This window comes from Oryctolagus cuniculus, chromosome 11 (assembly GCF_051225735.1).
Source record: "Oryctolagus cuniculus isolate XC-2025 breed Fujian yellow rabbit chromosome 11, ASM5122573v1, whole genome shotgun sequence".
NCBI classification, from domain to species: domain Eukaryota; kingdom Metazoa; phylum Chordata; class Mammalia; order Lagomorpha; family Leporidae; genus Oryctolagus; species Oryctolagus cuniculus.
The window spans coordinates 38,017,824-38,038,970 of record NC_142877.1 but is presented as its reverse complement, the minus strand read 5'-3'; the positions used below and the strand labels follow the sequence as shown (position 1 = coordinate 38,038,970).

Genomic DNA, 21,147 nt, shown 5'->3' with positions numbered 1-21,147 from the left:
GAAATCCATCAATTCCCACCAGCAGCAGGGAGTTAAAGGTCAGGGTAACTTGGTAAATATAGCTAAGTCTCTCTATAGGCTTACACATTAGCTTGTCAGGGGTCAAAATTGGGTGGGGAAATATCTCCTGATGAGCAGGTGTAGGCACTAATATCTATTACTACCTTGAGTCCAGGAAGCAGGATAAACTTGGTGCTGTGAGCAAATAAAGCAAGGCTAGGCTGCAGGGCCGATGGCAGGCCGTGGAGGAACCTAGTGCGTATAGGCTCTGTGCTGTTTTAAATGCATTACTTCAGGAGAAGGGAGTGTTACACAAAAAGTCTCTCTCTCTCTGTCTTCTCTCTCTCTGTCTTCTCTCTCTCCCTCTCTCTCTCTCTCTCTCCCTCTCTCTCTCTCACACACACACACACACACAGAGACTGCAGCTGTTGATAGGTGGTTTTTACTCAAGTTGAGATAGCCCATTAAATGAACCCTCACTACGTCTCTAATCAAAGGATACTTCATCCAACTTGAATTTGAGGAAGTAGTTGGACGTAGGTATACCTGAGGCCAGGGATGAATTGTGAAGCTTTGGGTGGTGGTAGAGTCTTAGACTCAAGGGAATAGCAGGGCTTCTTCTTTCCTCAACTGGAGAAAAAGGTTGACATTAGCATAGTACCTGTGTCCATATCAAGACTATCGGTGTTTCAGCTCAGAAGTTTATCCTCTTTCTTGAGTGTGTGCAGAAGTTACAATCACGAGATCACAAAGGGAATTAGAAAGCAGAAATTATCCTGGGAGTACCTGTTCTGAGTAAATCAGCCAGCACCAGACAGTGTTTTCTCAGTAATCATGAGTAGGATTGGATATTGAAGGTCCCTAGAAATCAACATTTGCATTTAACATACAGTTGCTCTTAAGCAGAAATGTGCAACTGTCTTCTTATGGTTTTCTTTAGCTGATCTGTGTTCTTGTTGGTCTGCTGTTTGTTGAAACAGACATCCTAATGTAGAGGTTTTTTGTAGTATTTTGAATACCATTCATGTATGTTTGTAATTCTCTGTGTAAGTAAGATGAAAGAGTAAAAATTTTAGTGACTACATCAATTGTGCTCATCTAGTCCTTAGAGAAATGGCCTGGGATTGTCCCTTCACAAAGTGCTGAGCGGTGGGCATCTTCTGGTCAGAATATTTCTCCTAGGGAACAATATTTGAGTAGAGTTGGCCTTTCCTCTTTTCTACAAGGGTAGCATGAGACCACCTTCAATTGAACAATTGAATACTCTATCGCCTGATTATTGATTCAGTGAAGCTTCACAGCCTGGTGCTAGTAGAGTTTTGCTTCCAAATTCACTGAGGAAAAAATGTAAAGATGAGATAATCCTCAAGCTACCTCTTTGCTACCGCAAGAAGGAAGTCAGTTCATGAATGATGTTGACTCAAATGAATGCCAAGGCACAAGACAGTGAAAGTCCTGAATGGCATCATTTGAATCCTTGGGTACAGCCAATGTAGGTTGGGCTATTCTTTGGACTTTACTGTTGTGTGAAGCAATAAATTTCTTTTTCTACCACCTGCAATTAGTGGCCATTAATTGGGTCAGATGGCCTTTGAATGCCAACAATAATATCAACAACAGTGACTATAGCTCACACAGATGTAATGCCATCACTGTTCAGTGACATTTAGTGACTTACTTAATCTTCACAACAGTTATATTGAAGCAGGTGCTATAATTCTATGTTATACAAGAGGAAAAACCAAGTCATCCACTCAAGTTCATTTAGGTCTCAAGTAGTTGAGTTCAGATTCAACCCATGCACTTGAGTTCTAAGATCTGTGCTATGAGCCCCTATGCTAGGATCTGTGCTAATAGCCCTTAAGCTATTACATAGCTTCACTATGTAATGCATGGTGGATATCTCTTCTCAACCTCAACAAAACTTTAATCTCTGCTATCTATTTAGATTGTAATTATACCATTTTGGTTCTGGTAGAGGTAGTTGAGAGGTTGAAGGTGGAGCAAGCTGTTAACAGCATCATATTGTGAGCAGTAGAGTAGAGCATCAAGGATTAGAATGCAGGGCCTGCCAATAGGGAGACAAGATGAACCCCTTTTACTTTGGGTGGAGAACCTGAAGGGTTGCATGCAAACAGTAAGAGTGAGTCAGTAGATAGGCTTCAAGGGATACTTTTTTATCCAATCATCTGATATACTTTCAGTAGGCTCTGTCACTATTGAAATAATTCAGATATTACTTCAAGACTTTTGTTTGTTTTGTTTGTTTATATTTGCTCATCTGGGCTAAATGGACTTAACCACTGCATCTTAATTGTGTTCCCAATATATGCAGGGGAATGTAGATTTAGTTTAATGGAATACCAAGCAAGGAGCAGGCTGTTACATGCCCTGATCATTCATTCTTGTTTCCTGTTACTCTCTTGACTCAATCTAGTTTCTCCAAGAAGAGCCCTATCCAACTGTGCCAGCACCCCCACAAGAAAGTTTTGATGGGGAAAACATCTGGCTTATTGTCCTTCTTCAAGGAAACTGATAGCTCCTAGACTGACTATCCTAGATACAGCCAATGAATGGAGGATGCTCCTGACTCAAAGTCCATTTGGGTGTTGCCCAGGGAGCCATGTGTTGCTCTGTTATAGAAACTTTGACAAAAAAAAAGATCATAAAAATGAATTAAACTAATCAGATCCTCTTTCTAGTAGAGTGCAGATGTGAAAAATTTAGAAACATCTAACAATTGATAGTATAAGTAGAAACTGAAAGAAATGTTTTTGACAGAATCTATGATACGGAGTAAACCATTAGTTGGTAGAAGCTATGGCAACCTATGAAGAAGAGAAGTGGCCAGTTCAAGGTTGTTCAGCAGCACTAGGAAGAGAAGATATAGCAGAAGAAATGTTTACCTCCTAGTGGGAGAGACAGACTTTAACCAAATAATTACACAAATTCATAGGACATTGCAACTCTGATGAACAGCAAAGGCATATTATTTGCTGTCATGAATGTTCACTTTAGGACCAAATCTGAGAATCAATAAATGATGAGTGGATGAGCAAGTATTAGCCAGGCAAAAAGCCAGAGGAGAGCATGCCATGTGTAGGAAACAGTCCTGTGGTCTGAAGGAGAATAGAGTGGTTGAGAACCAGACAAGGTGTGATTGATGCATGGAAGGCAACACAAGGCTGGAAGGATAGGTAGATTGTCTAAAAAGGAGGGGAGGGTATATATGTGAGAAAAACTATAGGGATTGAAGAATCCAACATTAGTGATTGTGAAGAAAAGGATAACCCCAAAAGGGAGATGCAATATGGTTGGTCAGGGAGGGAGAAGATACATCAAGATATTAAACAGTGTTCCCTGGATATATCAATGTTAACAGTCATTGATAATCTTCACCTTGGGGTCCTTGGACAGGACTCTGGCTTTAAATTATCAGGTAGTTGTAAGTATGGTTTACTTCAATGCATTTGTTGTTTGTTTTCTCATACACATCCTTAAAAAGACAAAAAAACACCCATGATTATAGGTTGCAATGTGAATGTAAGAGATCTTGCAGAGGGGTGGAACCACCTGTATACATTTTTTTGCACAGACAGCCTCTTTGGTGCTTTAAAAAATAATGGCTTGTAACATGCTGAAGGATATCCCTTGGATTTATACAGCCTATGGGAAGGACAAAACTAGATATTAGGAAGGAGGAGATTTGCCTTCATTTCATGACAAAATTCATACATTCATTGAAACTGTGTTGAGAAAGAACGAACAAGTAGGGAGACCATGTGGATGGAGGAAAAAGAAAAGAGGGCTACGTTAAGACTTTCCTAAAGACAATAGGAAGGAAGGCACAGATATACATCCAGGTCACCAAAATGCATTCCATATGGCCTGTCCCCTCATGTGTTTGGCTCTTTTGTTGATTGTTAACTGCACAAAGAACACACGACTTCTTCAGGCTCAGCCCAATGATTCCTAAATGTTCCCCCTCAAAGACTAGAAGGATTTTCTGGTATGGAAATGCATGAGTGACTTAAATTGATTTTCCCTGTGGCATTATCTTTGCACTTGCTTATAATAACTCATCTATCACTGGACTGCCCTAGCTACTTAATTGTCCCCGTCTGTCCCTTTTGCCTTGATTAACCCACATAACTGGATCATCAGCTTATGTTACCACTTCACTGCCTCTAGATCCATTGAGACTTGACCAAAATGATCATAATATGGATTCCAAGGTTGTCTGGTGAGAACTGAATGTTTTATTTTTGCTCCTTTCTTTCTCTGAACTGTGTAGAACAGTGTGGCTGACACACCATTATAGCACACTTGGTGATCACTATGTTTTTTCATATAGGTCACTGTAAATCCCTTTGAGATCTTCTGGGTTGGCCAAGATACAGCTCCTTCCAATTACTCTATTGCTCACTCTTTAAAATTGGAAACATTCTCATACTCTCGGAGGGCCTGGGGCAGAGGGGAATTTGTACATATAAAATGCTACTCATCTAGACAGGATGTGGGTGATTTTATTAATTATGTTGTTCTTTGAGATGCTTTGTAAAAGTAGAAGGAATATTTGGCACCATATGTTCTTTCATAGAGGGCTGGCCGTGCCAGGCTGGTACTTGGGCGCTTCAGAGATTGGGCACTATAACCACATCCACTTTGACACTCACCGTCCCTGAATGTTTGATCGTCTCCTGCATATGGTGTAGAAGGCAGAAAAGGTCCTTACTGAGATAAATTAGTGAGCCAGTCTCTCCTGTAGGCTTCTGGAGGGTTCACAGAAGTGTGTATTTTGCTGTATTCTGAGTTCCCTGGGAAGGCTGTTGAGTGGAGTTAAATGGATTGGGAGTCAAATCTCACCTGGACAACTTAAAGCCTGAAGTCTGAAATTTTATCTGCAAAACACTGATGATGAATAAGCTTATCTCATGGAAAAACTGGGACAAATAGAGGTAACTGCAGGAAATGCGCTTGACTCTATCTGGCATCTAGGAGGTACTCTGAAGGTTAAATTCCCTTTTCTGTAGGGAAGTCACTCTTAGCAGCCTCGCTGATGCCTTGGAATTGTCTAGTGAGCCTGACAAAGTCCCATACTCAGGCTGTACCCCAGACCAGTTGAATCAGGATCTTTGGGAACAGATCTGGGTACAAATTTGTGTTTATACACAGTGCAACCAAGCAGACTTGGATACTCAGAGATAACCACCATTTCTAGTCCATACCTAAGGCCATGAATTTCCTGTGTTTGGTACCTAATTAGGTCCAGGCTGAACCATGCTCTCTGGTTAGATGTGGAAAATAAGAAACGGACATATGTGGTAACCTCTTCTGTGGTATGAGTGCATCCCAGCCCTTACTGAGTGCTTGAGTTCTCATTCAGGTAGCAAATTTTTGGGGGTGACCCGCTGCTGGACACCTATTTGGTCCAAAGTATTCACTCAGCTGGAGGTCAACAGCACCCCCACCATCAATCTCACCCTTTTCACAAGGGTGGACGAAATCATGGGTGAACCCACCCCAGCTGACAGCCTAACTGTTGCTGTTGCGTCTCTGAGGGCTGGAGAGATGGGCGAGGTTAACGGAGGCCACAAACACTTTAACCTTCCCTCCAATGCTGTTAAAACAAAAACAGCTGGGGCAGAGGAAGGAAAACAAATAAAACACAAAGAATCTTACTACAAAGCCTTGCAGTCCCCTAATAAAAACAATGGTCTGTGGCGTTTCCAAAAATATGTTTGGGACAACTCAGTCTCCCAGAGGGCCAGAAGTGGAAACTACTGGAATGCCCTATCTTAAAGAGGGGATATTTTCTTCTCTGTCCATTGGCATGCAAAAGAAAAGAAAAAAGAAAATAAAGAGAAAGAAAAAAAAAGAAAGTTATTTCCCCCCGTAAGATTAAGCAAAGGAGATAGATTTGACAAGCTTGTGGGCCAATACCAGTGTCACTTTCTATTTTCTGCAGACCCTGCAAGCTCACTTTCTCACAGAGGAGACGTGAATGTGCCCAGATGCCACGAGGTGACTAACTTTATTACTCCCCAGGCTTAAAACTCTAAGAATTGAAGTACACATGCTCACTCCCTTCTTAAATTATTTAGCACATCACCACTCTTAGAATACAGACTGGACAATCTCAAACAAACTTTTAGGGAGTACTGCAATTCCTTTAAAAAAAATGTGGTTCTTTTCATTTGAAATGGCTAGTCTCCTGCCACAAAACACATCGCACAATTTAAGAAGCAGAGCAGGCATGAGGGAACCTCAAAAGGTTCATGGAAATTGGAATTAAACAGTAAGTCTGTTTTGATGCAAAATGTTTTTGAAATCCATGCATACAAGTGGCCTTCACAGAGTTCATGGAAAATATTACGAAAATCTATTCGTGGATTCCATTTTTTTTTTTTTGTACTCAAATAAACTTATCACTTAATTTCTTTTTCCCCACCAACCTTTTGAAGTTCCATCACATTGCTGAAAAATTAACCCAGGAAAGATCTAACTGATACCAAAGAATGCCTGAAGTGGTCAAGGAATAACTAACACCCCTTCTTCATCCTTCTTCTCTGTCCGCTCGTGTACCCTTGGCTTTCCCCCCTGGCATGGTGAGGGGCTAGGGGGATACTGGGGAGACACCTTGGAGTAGCAGGGACCCAGCGTCTGTTATTGTAAGCACTGGACACCAGACGGGACATTTTGTTTCAGCACACTTGGGGGCAGAGAGATCTCAGTAAAGATCAAGAGGCCGCAGAGCCGAGAGAATCCTAAGAATCACATTAGCAGTGACAAGCTTCCCAGTGGGTGGAGGAAGCAGTGTTTGGAGTGGTTTACTGAGAGAAACACACATTTTTATCAGGCGCTGAAGCGCTCCCTTTTGATGTACACATTCCAAGGTTACAGCATGTTTTATAGTCACATACACATGTTCTGAGGGCTCTCCGGGCTGCTCAGTCATGCTCCTGTGGAATGCACGCAGGAGCAGGCTGAACATCAGGGTTGGGTGACTTTCTGCACGGCCCGATTTCAAGGGCCCTGGGAAGACACGCCTGCCCCCACCTCCCCACCAGCTGCTCAGATACAACATGTAGGATTTAATCTACCACGAGAGATGTTAATGGACGTCTCTTGCATGCCTACTATGTCCTAGGAAGTGGATTTATGAGCCCTCTTCACAGATGAGGAGACTGGGCATAGAGTTCATTAAAGAATTACCCTACTGGCCCAGGAATTGGCTATGCCTATGAGACTATCCAAGTCTCCTGTATGGAAAAGCTGGTAAACTCATTCGTGAGGAGGCACAAATTCCATGGTTCATACATTTCACAAATGAAAAGCACTCACTAAGTGCAGCAGCCAGGCCAGCTGCTACGGTGGGAGGAGAAACTGAAATCATTCTGGGACTGTTTGGAAAGAAATGGTCTACTAGAAAACAGGGAAGATATCAAATACTATGCAATTGAAAAGAAGTGCCTTAAGACAAATACAGGCATTTCCATAATGCTGCTTCATAAATATTTATAGAATGCATGATATGAATTAATGTTAATTTGCATTTAAATAGAGACCAATATCTTAGTCATTAGTTGTAGAATTTTAAATGAGGCAAAATTGAGAGGTAAGGGGGCCTTCTGGGAACCCTTGCAAATCATTCTTTTAAAATTTTAAAAAAAAAATTGATCTGAGAGGCAGACAGAGCAGTCTCACATCTACTGATTCACTTCCCAAATGCCCACAACAGCTGGGGTTGGGTCAGGTCAAAGCCAGGGGGCAGGAACTCAATCTGGTTCTCACACGTTGGTGGCAGGGACCCAACCACTTGAGTCATTACCTGCTGCCTCCCAGGGTCTGCATTAGAAGAAAGCTGAAATCAAGAACAGAACTGAGACTAGAACCCAGGCACTCTGATTTGAGATGTTGGTGTCTTAACTGGTATCTTTATTTCTAGACCAAATGCCTGCCCCAAATCATAAGCCGAGGGACACACCAGAATCCTGTGGAAAAGAATTTTCTTTTGCATTTTTATTTTTTAGAATACACATAGCCTCCCTCTACACTGGAAGGAATGGGGTTAACCTTTATAGAGACTTTCTGGGAATTGTGGGGTGTACCCCCAGTTAAGAACCACTGCTCAAAATCATGCATTACACTGCAGTTTTTAATTCTCCATAAATAACGGTTGCTCATAATTGAGGACACGAGAGAAGAAACAAAGAAACAAAGAAGTTATGTGTTTAGCCAATCAGTCTGCCTCCTTTCCTATGAGGATGAGCAAGTCGCTCATCATCTCTGAGCCTCCATTCACTGACCTGTTGAATGGAGATGACAGTAATGCCTACTCTACCTGCTTCCAGGACTTTGGGGAGGATGATTAATTTGACATCTGCCTATTTAATACCTACGCCACGCAGGGGGCTGTTCTGTTCAGTGGAGAATTAAACACTGAGTGTATGCGCTATTTTCTGAGGGGTATATAAACTGGAAATATGAATAGAATCTTAACAGAAGGTAGGAAATTGAGCACCTCGGGGAAGAAGTGCTCTGAGAGTTTGGAGCAGAGACCCAGAGGTGGTAAATTAACATCCTGGGCACACAAGTTTGGTGAGGTTTCTAGAATGGTTAAAATACAGTCACAATAGTCAGACCATTGGGAACTGCAGATGCCAACCTGAGAGTCAGGACTTTTTGGTGACTAACAGAATCCATGGCAGCATCATAAGCAGAAAATGATACATTCCAAGAGTGATTAGAAAGAGGAAGCTTGTAGTGTATAGGGCATGGATTATGGTGAGGGAAAGAAACTGGAGGTTGCCAGACAAATTGGACAGCCAGGGTGGTGGCCAACTCCTGAAGTGAAGGAAGGGGATGTGTATCAACATCTGTTCTCATCTGAGGCAAAGCAGGTGGCAAAGGGCAGGTCCTGGACTGAGTAATAGGATCAATGGGATCCCCTGAAAGGACTCTGAGAAACCATGCAAATGAAGGTGGCCACCCAGATGGAAGCGCCACCCAAAGCAGCTATTCCTCTAACTTCCATAATTAAAACTTCTGGTTTCCATAGCATTTGCTAGAAAGGGATGCGCTGAAGAAGCCTCAAAGAGTTGCATGAGGGGAAAAATTGACCAAGAGGTCCTGTACCTTGGCCTTACTCCCATGACAGCTGCCTCACAGCCAAGGGCTCTGGGATTGTCAACCCAGTGTTCTGAGTTCAAAACCAACTCTGTGATTTTGAGCAAAGTACTTCATTTTTCTATAACAAATTCTTCACCAGTAGAATGGGAATAGTAACACTGATACTCATCATATTAATGTTCATTTTATATTCTTATGAGCATTTATTTTGAAGCAGTTGCTAGCATATAATAAATTGTGTGTTGCAATATATGTTTTACATAATAGACTTCCATACACATCTGGAAAAATTCTATGGCTCAAAAACATTGAAAACTATTAATCTGAACCAAAGACTGTACTAACCTGGAATTGCTCTCCCAGTCTTATCCCTTGAGAGCAATGTAACCGATCTATAGCACCTATAGCCTTTCTGGCTATTTCTGGGTCCCCCTTAGTATTTTTGGTGCCCCTGGCATGTCCTTCAATATCCTTTTATTTATCAGAATTAAGTGTTTATCAGAATCATTTTCATTCTTAATGCTTAAATTGAAACAGATGTTCACTGAGACTCTATTAAAGTCTTCCTGTCTTATGAAGGAAATCTCAGAGACATTAACCAGTAGTTAGAGCTAACAGGTGAGCCCTTAGAGGGGTGTGGGCTTTTCCTGAAGGAAGAGGGGAGGAGAGGAGAGGGGAGGGCAGGGGAGGGGAGTGTAGGGGAGGGGAGGGGAGGAAAAGAGAGATTTGATGATGAGGAGATTCCATTGGCTTTGAAGATGTAAGGGAACAGAAAATGAGGAATGCAGCAGCCTCTAGGAGCTGACAGCTGCCAAGGAATTGGGGACCTCAGTCATATGACCCCAAAGAACTGAATTCTTTCGCAATCATGTCCTTGGAAAAAGCACTTGAACTCCAGATGAGAGGGCAGCTGCTGACCCCTTGATTTCAGCTTTATGTGAACCTAAGCCAAAAAACAAACAAACCAAAAAAAAAAAAAAAACAACACCCCAATCAACAAACAAACAAACAAAAAAACAAAAAACAAACCCAAATGGTACCTGGGCTCCTGAACTAAGAAAACAGGTAGTAAATAAGCATTGTGTTAAGCTCCTAGATTTGTTATGCTGAAACGGAAAGCTAGCACATTTTCTCTAGCCCAGACACACATGCTGGGCTTCCTCAGGCACAAATCCACCTGCTTAATCTTCTCCAGCTGTGTCTGGTGAGGTAGCTGGCTTTCTCAACAAAATTCTCTGTATCAGAGTAGGGCTTAGGGGGTTTTGTGGGCTCACTGAAAATGAGTGCATGATGGGAAAAACAGAGACGGAGGTGGAACACCAGTTTCCTTTTCACCCTGAAGATGCAGTTGTGCTGAACCAACGTGAAATTCCATGTGTGTCGCATCACGACTCCTCATCTCAGTTCCATCCACACACGTGGGGAGACAAATGTGAAGAGGAAGCTTCAATGGGCTTCTCGGTGTAACAGGATATCTTGTTTGTGGGCAGCTGGAAGGAAGTGGCTACACTATCCTTTTGCCCCAGTACCATTTCAAAGACAGAGTCGTTTTACACCCTTGCTAGGGAAATATTTTTAAGGACTCAAAGCAAGTGCAGAATTTACTGAACTTCCATGAAATTCTACCCTTGGCTACTTGTTAATGTGAAATGAAGGAAGGGGTGGAACATTCTGGAAGCATTTGCCCAGCATTTCTGCACCATCAAGCAAACTTCTTCTTGTTGGCTAATTTTGCAGTTATTAGACCCAAGCTGTCCTACATGTATATAAGCAGCAATAGGGCAAGAAGGCAATGCCTGTCACCTTGATTGCTAACCCTGACCTTGGGTCTATGCACACAAAAAGACCAGGTAGAACTTTTTTTTCCCCCCAGCACAGGTGATTAATCATGGAGGGAGGCAGGCCCTAGTTGAAAGCCAGTGGAGCATAGCACCTGACATCTGTTTTGTATTAGCTATTGCTGAAATGCCAGTGGCCTGAAACCATTTAGAAAACGTGGCTTTGCGTGCCCTCTATTTCTTTCTTGGCCTTTTTCTGTGTCTCCAGCTGGTAACTGAGTGGCAAATATATTTAGGAAGCAGCAGCTACTTCCTCCCTTAACAAAGCCAGGAGCTTTCAATGCCAAGGCCCTCAGACAGTGCATTTTGGGTAGAATACTCTGTCAATGCCTCTTAAATTCATTGAGGGGCCGCAGAGGGACAGAATTAACAGCATGTCAAGGCTGAGTTTGACAGCAAGAAAAAAAAATTGTAGGAAGCCAGTTTTGCATTCACTGATTTCTCCACCAAAGTAGACACTGAGAAATGTGAGAAGACCTTTCAGAACAGTTTAATTATGTTTTCGCTCCCATCACAGTCCTTTTGCATTTCATTGTCTTCCTTGAAGAAAAGACAGAATTCCAAAGGAAGAGTGAAACTTGGGAGTAATAGCTGCTAACTGAGCTTGGTGATATGGATGTTTAAGTGCAGTTTTCAGCCTGCAAACAGCATGCACTGAAAAAAAAAAAAAAAGCACCTTACTTGAGAAGTTTGTGAGTGTATCTCATCCTGTCATCCAATATACTCCTTTCTTTCACTCCTCGATGCCCTAAATCTTCCCACTTAGTCACTGCTGTTTTTTAAAGCTATCAAACTCAAGTGTAAAAATATGTGTGCCCTGTTCCAGGGACCAAAGCAAAGGTGCAAGGTCACAGCTGGAAAGAGCTGGTGCCATTTTCCCCAAGTCCATGTTGAGTTAGGTGCAGAGCCAGTACCTAACCCGTGAATCTCATGATACACTTTCACAAATGGTCAGAATGGATGAAATAAATCCATGAAAAGGATTTTAAATTGAGGTATGGCTGTCTTTTCAGTACACATACACTGGAAGCATATTTCAAACATCACTCTTTTTTCTCTGTAGAAGACAAAGAAAAATAACTTAAGTAAAAAAAAAATTAATGAAGTTAGATAAAAGACCTTGGTGTTTTACTCGTCTTTCTCCTAATAACTGAATGAAAATCAGAAAAAAAATTTAAAAATATCCCAGATATGGGATGGAATTGTCTAGAGTGAACAGCTTTTGGTGCTTCCAAAGTAGATGAAGTGCTTAAAGTGGTGTTGATCAGGATTTTATTTTCATATCAACTCAATCTATATATGAAACATTTGGCTTTATTTCTCTATCATGGCTCAGAATTCCGTCTTCTCTTTTGTCTACTTATCCCAGTCTGTCAAGGGCTGGGTGCTAATGTGATAAACATCACAATTTAGATACCTGTTCAAGCCTGTTATCTTCCTTGTAGTATACAGTCCCAAAAGAACTCTAGGGCAGTGGAGTAAGAGTCAGGGATGACTCAAAATAAACCTATGCAATTCAGATAATTAGCCTAAATGTCCATGTCTTAAATAGCAACTTATAATTTTATGATAATGATGCTATTTTTGTCTTATCACATACCCTCTTCCAGAAATAATATCCTTGGGGTGGGTTTTTGGTATAGCAGTTTAACTGCTACTTAGGATGCCCACATCCCATACTGGGGTGTCTAGATTTGAGTCGCAGATCTGCTTCTGAGTCTGGCTTCCTGCAAATGTGTACATGGGAGGCAGCAGATGGAGACTCAAGTAATACCTGCCACCCCCATCGAGGACCCAAATTGAGTTCCCAGCTCTTGTCAGGCATTTGGGGAGTGAACCAGCAGATGGGAGAGCTCTGTCCTTCTCTGTTTCTCTGCCTTTCAAATACATATAAATGAGTAAAAATGCAAAAACCACCAACACCAGTGTTCTTAATTTCTGTAAGTTACTGTTTCCAAAATATACATTCCCCCTCTCCTGGCCCAGCTTCCAGAGCTGTTCCAATACTGTGTTATTTAACTTTCTTCTGCAGAAGTATTGCCTTCAGAGTCCATTCTCTGCCTCCAGAAAGGACATAGCACTGAGGGATTTCACAGCACAGTAATGATATTGACATCAATACCTGCCAGGTGTTGGGACTGAGTTCTATGAAAAAGGGACCAGAAGTGGTTGAGTAAAAGCCAGACTGGTAGCCCCGAGAGTCCCTATAAAAGGAAAGAGACCCATCTTCAGTCCTTTAGACTTTATTTTTCTTTTGTTCTTAGGTACTATTATCCTATTTTCAGGTCAAGAGTTCATTTACTGGGCCTATAGAAAGAGATTGGGAAACTGTCTAAATAGTCCACCGTATCTTCCCACTGTAACTGTCCACATGCAAGTCTGAGGAAAGAATGTCCTGGATGGAGGTCACCTATTCATCAGCCTCATTTCCTCCTCCTAGGCGGATGCTTAAGTTCATTTTCCAGACTGCTTTGTGGTTAGGCGTAGTCATGCGGAATGTGGGTAGAAATGTAAGGCGCCTTTCTTGTCACGGCCCCTGAAAGCATCCCACACATGGTTCTCCTTGCTCCCTACCCCCTTGTCAGCAAACTAGGAAGGCAAATGGGGAGCCACTAACTGGAAGGAGGCTGGGTTCCTGGAAGAGAACTCTCTGACCATCAGAACCACCAGGTTTTCGGACTTTATTTGAGGGAAAAGTAAATTTCTATTGGATAAACTACTGATAGATTGTGATTTGTCTGTTACAGCAGTTAATATACCTTAACTAATATGAATGGTAAGGATTAGGATACTATGAAAAACTTCCAAGGATTCAAAATCTGAAGCCCTTCTTCCTTAATTGGCTGTATGGTGTAATTGGCTGTATGGTGTGAGAGAAAACCCAAATTTTCTGTGGGAGTTTTTAAGTTTCCTCAACCTCTCATTACTAGTCGCCAAGCAATGTCATGAAAACATGGAGTTTCTTGATTGAAAAACATCTTAAGTGCAAATCATCATTAAGATGGGGGAGGAGAAGGAGGGTGGATGGAAAATGCCATTTTGGACGCTTAAGAGTCAGCCTGCTCTTCTCTATTTTAGAATGTACTTCAACTTGGACACAGCAATGGCTGGTGCCCAGCCCCTGCTGATTACTGTGCATAAAAAAGTCAAATGCATGATGAGTTTTAGATGGTGTCTCCATAAGAAACCTTAAGTGAGGGATGCAGCTAACTGCTTGGATAATTAAAGGAAAAACTCCATTTTTGCTTTGCTATATTCCGCGTTGGCTTGAACTACCTAGGCTTATCTTACCCTATATCTGATGATGTCTAGACAAATTCTTACTAAAGGTAATGTAAAATTATTCATTTATCCAACAAATAAGAAAGGGACTCTAGATGTTGGCCCACAAAGAGTCATTCATGCAATATTTGAACCAAAATAACTCTATAGGCAACCTCTAAAGAAATGATGTTGTAATTGTTTATAAATTATGAATAGATTCCACAGTTTGTTCATGAAATCTACTTAATCCCAAATACAGTATTCAGTGCCCACTCACTCCCATATATCATACTTAAGGCACAAATAATGAATCACTATCTATTTGTAGGGTAGGTTAGATGTGTATGTGACTAGGCAGGTTAGATGTGTATGTGACTAACATAATAAGAGCAAGAAACTGCAGGATACTTGAGGAGAAAAGGGTTATTTTTTAGCTGAGGCCATCAAGATCAGGCTTACAAGGATTAACAGGGATTCAAGACATAAAGAGTAGGTATAGTGTGTTGTAAGGAGAGATCAGAGTCTTTCAGATAGAGGAAAAACCATGAGTATGCATGGGGAAATACAACTTCCTGAGGAATGCTTGCTGGGATGTGGCCCCGCTGAATGGTGTCATTTATTCAGCTGACATGTAGTATTTGAGGTTGGGGACAGTTTATCTTCCCTTATGGTACTTCTATTCTCCTAGGGGTGACAGACAATAACGAAGGAATCAAATGAGTATTCTCAGTAGTAATAAATGCTATCAAGAAAGCAATGCAGGATAAGGGAGGAAACAGAGTGACTTACAGGGAAGAGGACATTGTTTTAGAAAGGGTGGTTGGGGCCCGGCGCCGTGGCTCACTAGGCTAATCCTCCGCCTTGCGGCGCCAGCACACCCGGTCGGGGCGCCGGATTCTGTCCCGGTTGCCCCTCTTCCAGGCCAGCTCTCTGCTGTGGCCCGGGAATGCAGTGGAGGATGGCCCAAGTGCTTGGGCCCTGCACCCCATGGGAGACCAGGATAAGTACCTGGCTCCTGCCATCGGATCAGCGTGGCGGTGCACCAGCCACGGCGGCCATTGGAAGGTGAACCAATGGCAAAAAGGAAGACCTTTCTCTCTGTCTCTCTCTCTCACTGTCCACTCTGCCTGTCAAAAAAAAAAAAAAAAAAAAAAAAAAAAAAAAAAAAAAAGGGTGGTTGGGAGAGGTCTCTAGGGCTTCTAGAAGGGCCACTCCAGCATGCTGTTCTGAGTCCAGATGTCCTCTGGGTCCCAAGTTTGGGCTCTGAGCCTATCTGAGCCCAGGACCACCTGTGTTTGTTTTCAGAAGCAAGAAAGGCCTGTGTGGATGAGGGGTGGAAAATGAGGAAGGCTGCACGTCTCTGGGGAATCAGAGATGGCCTGATTGCTTTCTTCCAATTTTGTAGAGAGATACTTTTTCTTTTATGAAGAAAATTTTATCAGTTTCAATTTTTGACTTCTCTGTTTTTAGCGACCTGGATTTCTTCAATCTCACTCCAGTGTTCGGTGTGTTTTGCGACAGCTAACATTAATATATAACAACACAGATTTTTTTCCTGTTGTATAGACACCACTTATCTCTGGCCCCTTAGATGTTCTCAGTGACAAGACTCAGGAGGTTTCAAATGAAGAGACAAAAGACCCAGTCTTAATTTTAGAATAGGCAAAATCACCATAAAATATGATACTGCATAACCAAATATTTATTATGTAGTTATCCCATGGTATCCAGAAGGGATTGGTTCCAAGACTTACTTAGACACCAAAATCTACAGATGCTCAAGTCCCTGTATATAAATGACCAAGTGTTTTCATATAATCTAGGAATATTCTCACATATATTTAAAATTACTCCTAGATTACTTATAATACCTATGTAAATGTAAATACTGGTTGTACTATATTGGTTAGGGAGTAATGACAAGAAACAAATCTTATGTGTTCAGTACAGATGAAATTTTTTTAAAACCGATTATTTTTAATCACAGTTGAATCTGTGGATGTAGAACCCACAGAGAAGGAGGACTTATTTTGATGCAAAACAGGTGTTTTTTTATAATGTATGGACAGTGTATAACATGAAAATCCATGCAGTGATTTTAAAAAAATGCAACAAGGTAAACTCATACTTTCAATTCTGTTTTTCAATGAGCATTTTGAAGTATCCTTGTGTATTATAACACTGTTATATAACCACGTGCAAATTTAAAATCCATCAGTGCTTGGTTCAGAAACAGAGAGCCTTCTCCCAGAGAGCAGCACTCAAAGGAAAAGAGAAGAGCGCCCCGTTCACTTTGGGCCCGGTGAGTGATGTGAGAGTAGAACTCTATGGCAGAGGTAACCACTTCCCTACTAGTGGAATGTTTTGAATACTTCCCAAGTCACCAGAAAAATAAAACATCACAAAAACTTAAGTATGGGGAGGCCTCTTGGGTGGGGGGCATTTCTATTTGGTTTTTCCTCTCCAGACTTGGTCTGAAGTTGATTTTGATTTCTAATGGGCAATGGAAACACGGCCTGAAGAGGAATTCCTTGTACCAGCACAGTCGTGGTGGTGGGAGTCCTTGGCTCTAATTTACAGACTCAGTTTCCCCATCTTTTTCTTTGTATTTTTTTTAAAAGACGTATTTATTTTTATTTGAACGGCAGAAAGAAGAAAGGGGGAGAGATGAGAAAGAGATATTCCATCCACTGGTTCATGACCCAAACCTGACGCCAAGAGTCAGAAATTCCATCCGGGTCTCCCACATGAGTGGCAGTGGTCCAAGCACTTGGACCAGACCGCCATCTACTGCCTTGCCAGGTGCATTAGCAGGGAGCCTGATCAGAAGCAGAGCAGCTGGGACTCAGACTGGTGCTCCAATATGGGGGTGGCTTAACTCGCTGTGCCACAGTGCATCTTCCCTCCAGTCCTTTTCTTACTTGCTTTCTGAACTCAGATTGACAAAAAAAATGTGAGTTTTCATACTCTACTATGCTTGTTTTTTTTTTTTTTTTTTTTGCCTATATATTGCAAGTAGGAAACTGAGGAAATTATCTGGATAATAGCTAAGTTTGAGTGATGATATTATGACTTATGTCCTCTTTTTGCAGCAATAATACCTGACTACTACATCAAAAAGCATGAAGTTCTACAGAGAAAACTTCACATTGTCATTCTGTCGGATAAACTCTTGTATTTTTGAGGCTCTTGTATAGCTAATTGTTTTATTTCCAAGGAAACTATGCATTGGAGCATGTTCTTTTTTATCTTCAGTTTAGCCCTACCTACATAATATCTAGGCGTACCCCCTCACGACCAAGTAACTCTTTTTTTTTTTTTTGACAGGCAGAGTGGACGGTGAGAGAGAGAGACAGAGAGAAAGGTCTTCCTTTGCTGTTGGTTCACCCTCCAATGGCCGCCGCGGCCGGCGTGCTGCAGCCGGTGTGCTGCAGCCGGCGCACCGCGCTGATCTGAAGGCAGGAGCCAGGTACTTATCCTGATCTCCCATGGGGTGCAGGGCCCAAGGACTTGGGCCATCCTCCACTGCACTCCCTGGCCACAGCAGAGAGCTGGCCTGGAAGAGTGGCAACCGGGACAGAATCCGGCGCCCCGACCGGGACTAGAACCCGGTGTGCCGGCACCACAAGGTGGAGGATTAGCCTAGTGAGCTGCAGCGCCAGCCCCAAGTAACTCTTTTTAAGAGCAGGGAGGCATAGGTGTGACTTTGAAGAAAAATAATCCTATTTTTCCTACACTTTTTCCTAAATTTATCAGAGGAGAATTTATTAGCAGTGATGTAAATATATGAAATCTGACCTCATACACTAGAAACTGAAATTCCATATATATTTTCGCATATAAGTAAATTCCCACTTCTGTCTCCTTTTCTATTGGCCACTTGATTACAAAAAGTCAAATGTTTCTGTGCGTGTTATAGTGATAAGTGTTTTTGTGACTCAAAGCTGGCAATTATCCCACCAGCCTAGCATTGAAGTAGCAGATGGGAGAAGGTTGATTAAATCACAAACATTATGAGTTTTTCTATAACTATTTTTTGTTAAATAAGGAAGGAGGTATCCAACGGAGTAATCCAAACTAAGTACTGGCCTGTTAATCAGAGTCATTCCAACTATTCCTGTCTCTGGTGTAGGTTGGTACTTAAAAGAAGAGTTAATTTCACATGTTTGACAATATAACTGCTCTATCACCCTGATAAGTAACTGAAAGTATAACAAGAATCCTAGTATTTGATACTAAAATGCTAAATCAATAGATGAAACTGATCAATAGATATTTCAGATTGAACTGATCATCTTTTTTAATAAAAAAAGTTGGCATCTGTTCAATACCATGCTTTCAAATTCTAACAATCATATAAGGAAGATGGGTAGCCCAAAAGGGGTGATAATTACAGTACAAAGTCATGCAGATCCCACATAATTATAGGGAAAGCCATCCCTTCCAAGTTATGAATATGAAATGTTTTGTCATCAGTTATTCTTAGAAAACACTTAGCATTGTTGCCCATGGGGATCTTCTTTCTCACCAAATTGATTCTATGTATTAAAAATGCACTGTAGAAATGGAGAATTTCAGTAATTATTATGAATACCACCTTGTCTATCTCAAGAGACATGAGTTAATACAGAAATGGCAATGTCTCTGTGAAATGCTGTCTTAGACTATTTTTATTACCACAGTGAAATCCTGAGGCTGGGTCCTTTATAAAGAAAAGAGGTTCATTTAGCTCACAGTTATAGAGGTTTGAGGGTACGGTGCTGGCACTGGGTCAGCTCTGGTGAGGACCTCATGGTGATAGCATCACAATGTTGAGAGTGTGCAAGTGAGTGGTCACATGGCAAGACAGTAGCCAAGGAGTGGGGAGGACCAGTTTTGTTTTTTTGTAGCAGTTCATAATTTTGAGGATAGTGGAATCCCACAAGATCTACTTTCATTAGCAAGACCTAATGGCCTTCCAGTACATGCCATCTCTTAAATGTTCCACCACCTCTTAATATTGCCACAATACAGAGCAACCATCTAACACATAAATTCTTAGGGGGATAAATCACAACCAAACCATAGTAGCTGCCTACCATCAAATCAAATGACTTAGTCAGTATTTGCAATCATGAATCCTTAATGGCTTTACATGAAAGCATGGAGTCAAGGGAGAGTCTGTTGGAAGACACAGATCCTTCATGAGGGCAAGAATTCTTTGCTATCCTTTATTCCAAGGTAGGTAGGCACAGGTATTGGGAAGAATAGGTGAGGTAATGTTGACTGAGTAAACAGAGTTGATATTTTGATTTAAACAGGCTGAAAGAAATGGATCAAAAAATGCTTCATGATTTTCTTTTGGGAGATTTTCTTTTTATCTGCCTTTTCTTCTTCCTAATTCTTCCTGATTTTCTGCTGTGTCCTCTCCCTCTGCCTGAATTTTCCAGAATTCCATCCCTTGTTTTCTCGACTTTTCCTTCTGAGAAAATGCTGTCACCCACATCCTTTCCTTTATGTAGGAACATGGTTCTTAAAGTTGAGCCTGCACCAGAACCACCTGGAGTGATGGTTAAGACAGCTTGCTGACCGCTGCCCTAGAGTGTGTGATTCAGAAATGCTTTCTGCATTTCTGGTGAGCCCCAAGTGAAGCTGTGGACTACCATTGCCCTCTCAGCAGGCACTCCCGTCTTCATGAAACAAGCAGTGATGACAGGACATGTGGGCAGGTTTTCCCAACACAGGTGACAGTATATGAAGCACAGAAATGTAATGAACAAGACTGCACACCAACATAGGCAAGAATTACAAGGAAGAGGCTGAACTTGGTGGGCAAGTTCAATTGCTCATCTGGCTAACAGTAAGTGTTCAGAGAGTCTGTTCAAGTCTATCAATGAAAAGATGGCTCTGAATAGATATTTTTATCAGCATCTGTGTCATGGCACAACTGGGTCTCCACATGATTCTTTTCAATTCAGCTTGAACATACGTGTTGAAAAACTATCATGTCAGGCACTGTGCTGATGATATAAAGATGATATGATAGGACAGTTTCTAGCCATAAGAAATCCACAGTCCATTAGTACCTGGTAGGAGGGATAGGATGGCTGCGCAGTTATTATAAAGCAGTGGTTCTCGAAGGGTAAAGGCTGGGCCAGCAGCGTCGCTGTCACCTGGGAGTTTGCTAGAACTGCGGGGAGTGTTTCATGCAGAACTCTCTGGGCGGTGGGGTCAACAAGCTGCTTTAACCCTCCCTCCAGGTGAATCAGATGCAGGTTCAGGTGTGAGAGGCACGTCTCCAGACAAAGCAAAGGAAACAGGTGAGGGAACTCGGGCAGAGGGAGATGTTAAGAGAACAGAAGATGGAATTCTGGCCAATAGAGATGGGAAAAGAGGCCAAGCTGAAAAGAAGAGGAAGAAAAAGGACAATAAAAGAAGCATGACAAGAGCAAAGAGCATCCCCACAACTAGGGGAAGACCACTTTCGAAGAGAACAAATGACGCAGAGAGGCCAATTGCAATCCAGAAGGAGAGTAGGTTTAGAGTGATCTTTGAGGGGGCAGGGCCTGCAGAGCCAAAGATCAGAGGTCAAGCTGAAGGAGCTGAAAACTGATTGTGGGGGGGAGAAGGGGCAGAGAAGGAAGCAGGAAGGGGTAAGACTCGGTCACTGTTCGGAGAGGAAGAAGGCTTAAGGGAAGGCTTTTTAGTATGAGGGGAACTGATAAATTCATGGTTGAGTAAAGGGGCTGGTGGGTCTAGAAGGCGGAAAAGAGGAAAAGAAAGCCCAAGGAGTAAAGGAGATGAGACTTGTTTATTTGTTGAGATAAGAAAGGCAGAGAGGAGAATTCTTTCCATAAATATTTATTGAGAACCTATGCACTGGTCTCAGTTCTCCCGGGGTTTACATTCTAGTGAGGAAACAGACAATAAGCAG

The 21,147-nt window shown here is 41.9% G+C and overlaps 1 protein-coding gene and 1 long non-coding RNA gene across 4 annotated transcripts in view; one reads left to right on the top strand and one right to left on the bottom strand.

Moving 5' to 3' along the window:
• Positions 1-21,147, top strand: part of LOC149123418 (uncharacterized) — a 207,965-nt gene that overhangs the window by 7,884 nt on the left and 178,934 nt on the right. For 2 of the 3 annotated variants that reach the window (XR_016215985.1, XR_016215984.1), the window contains exon 1: positions 28-20,866. The exons of the other annotated variant lie outside the window; for it this stretch is intronic. This is a non-coding gene — a long non-coding RNA (uncharacterized LOC149123418). Of the gene's footprint in view, positions 1-27; positions 20,867-21,147 lie in introns of those variants that run through there. 3 annotated transcript variants of the gene reach the window in all.
• SPTLC3 (serine palmitoyltransferase long chain base subunit 3) overlaps positions 1-21,147 on the bottom strand; it is a 159,547-nt gene that overhangs the window by 17,478 nt on the left and 120,922 nt on the right. The gene's annotated exons all lie outside the window — the stretch shown is intronic.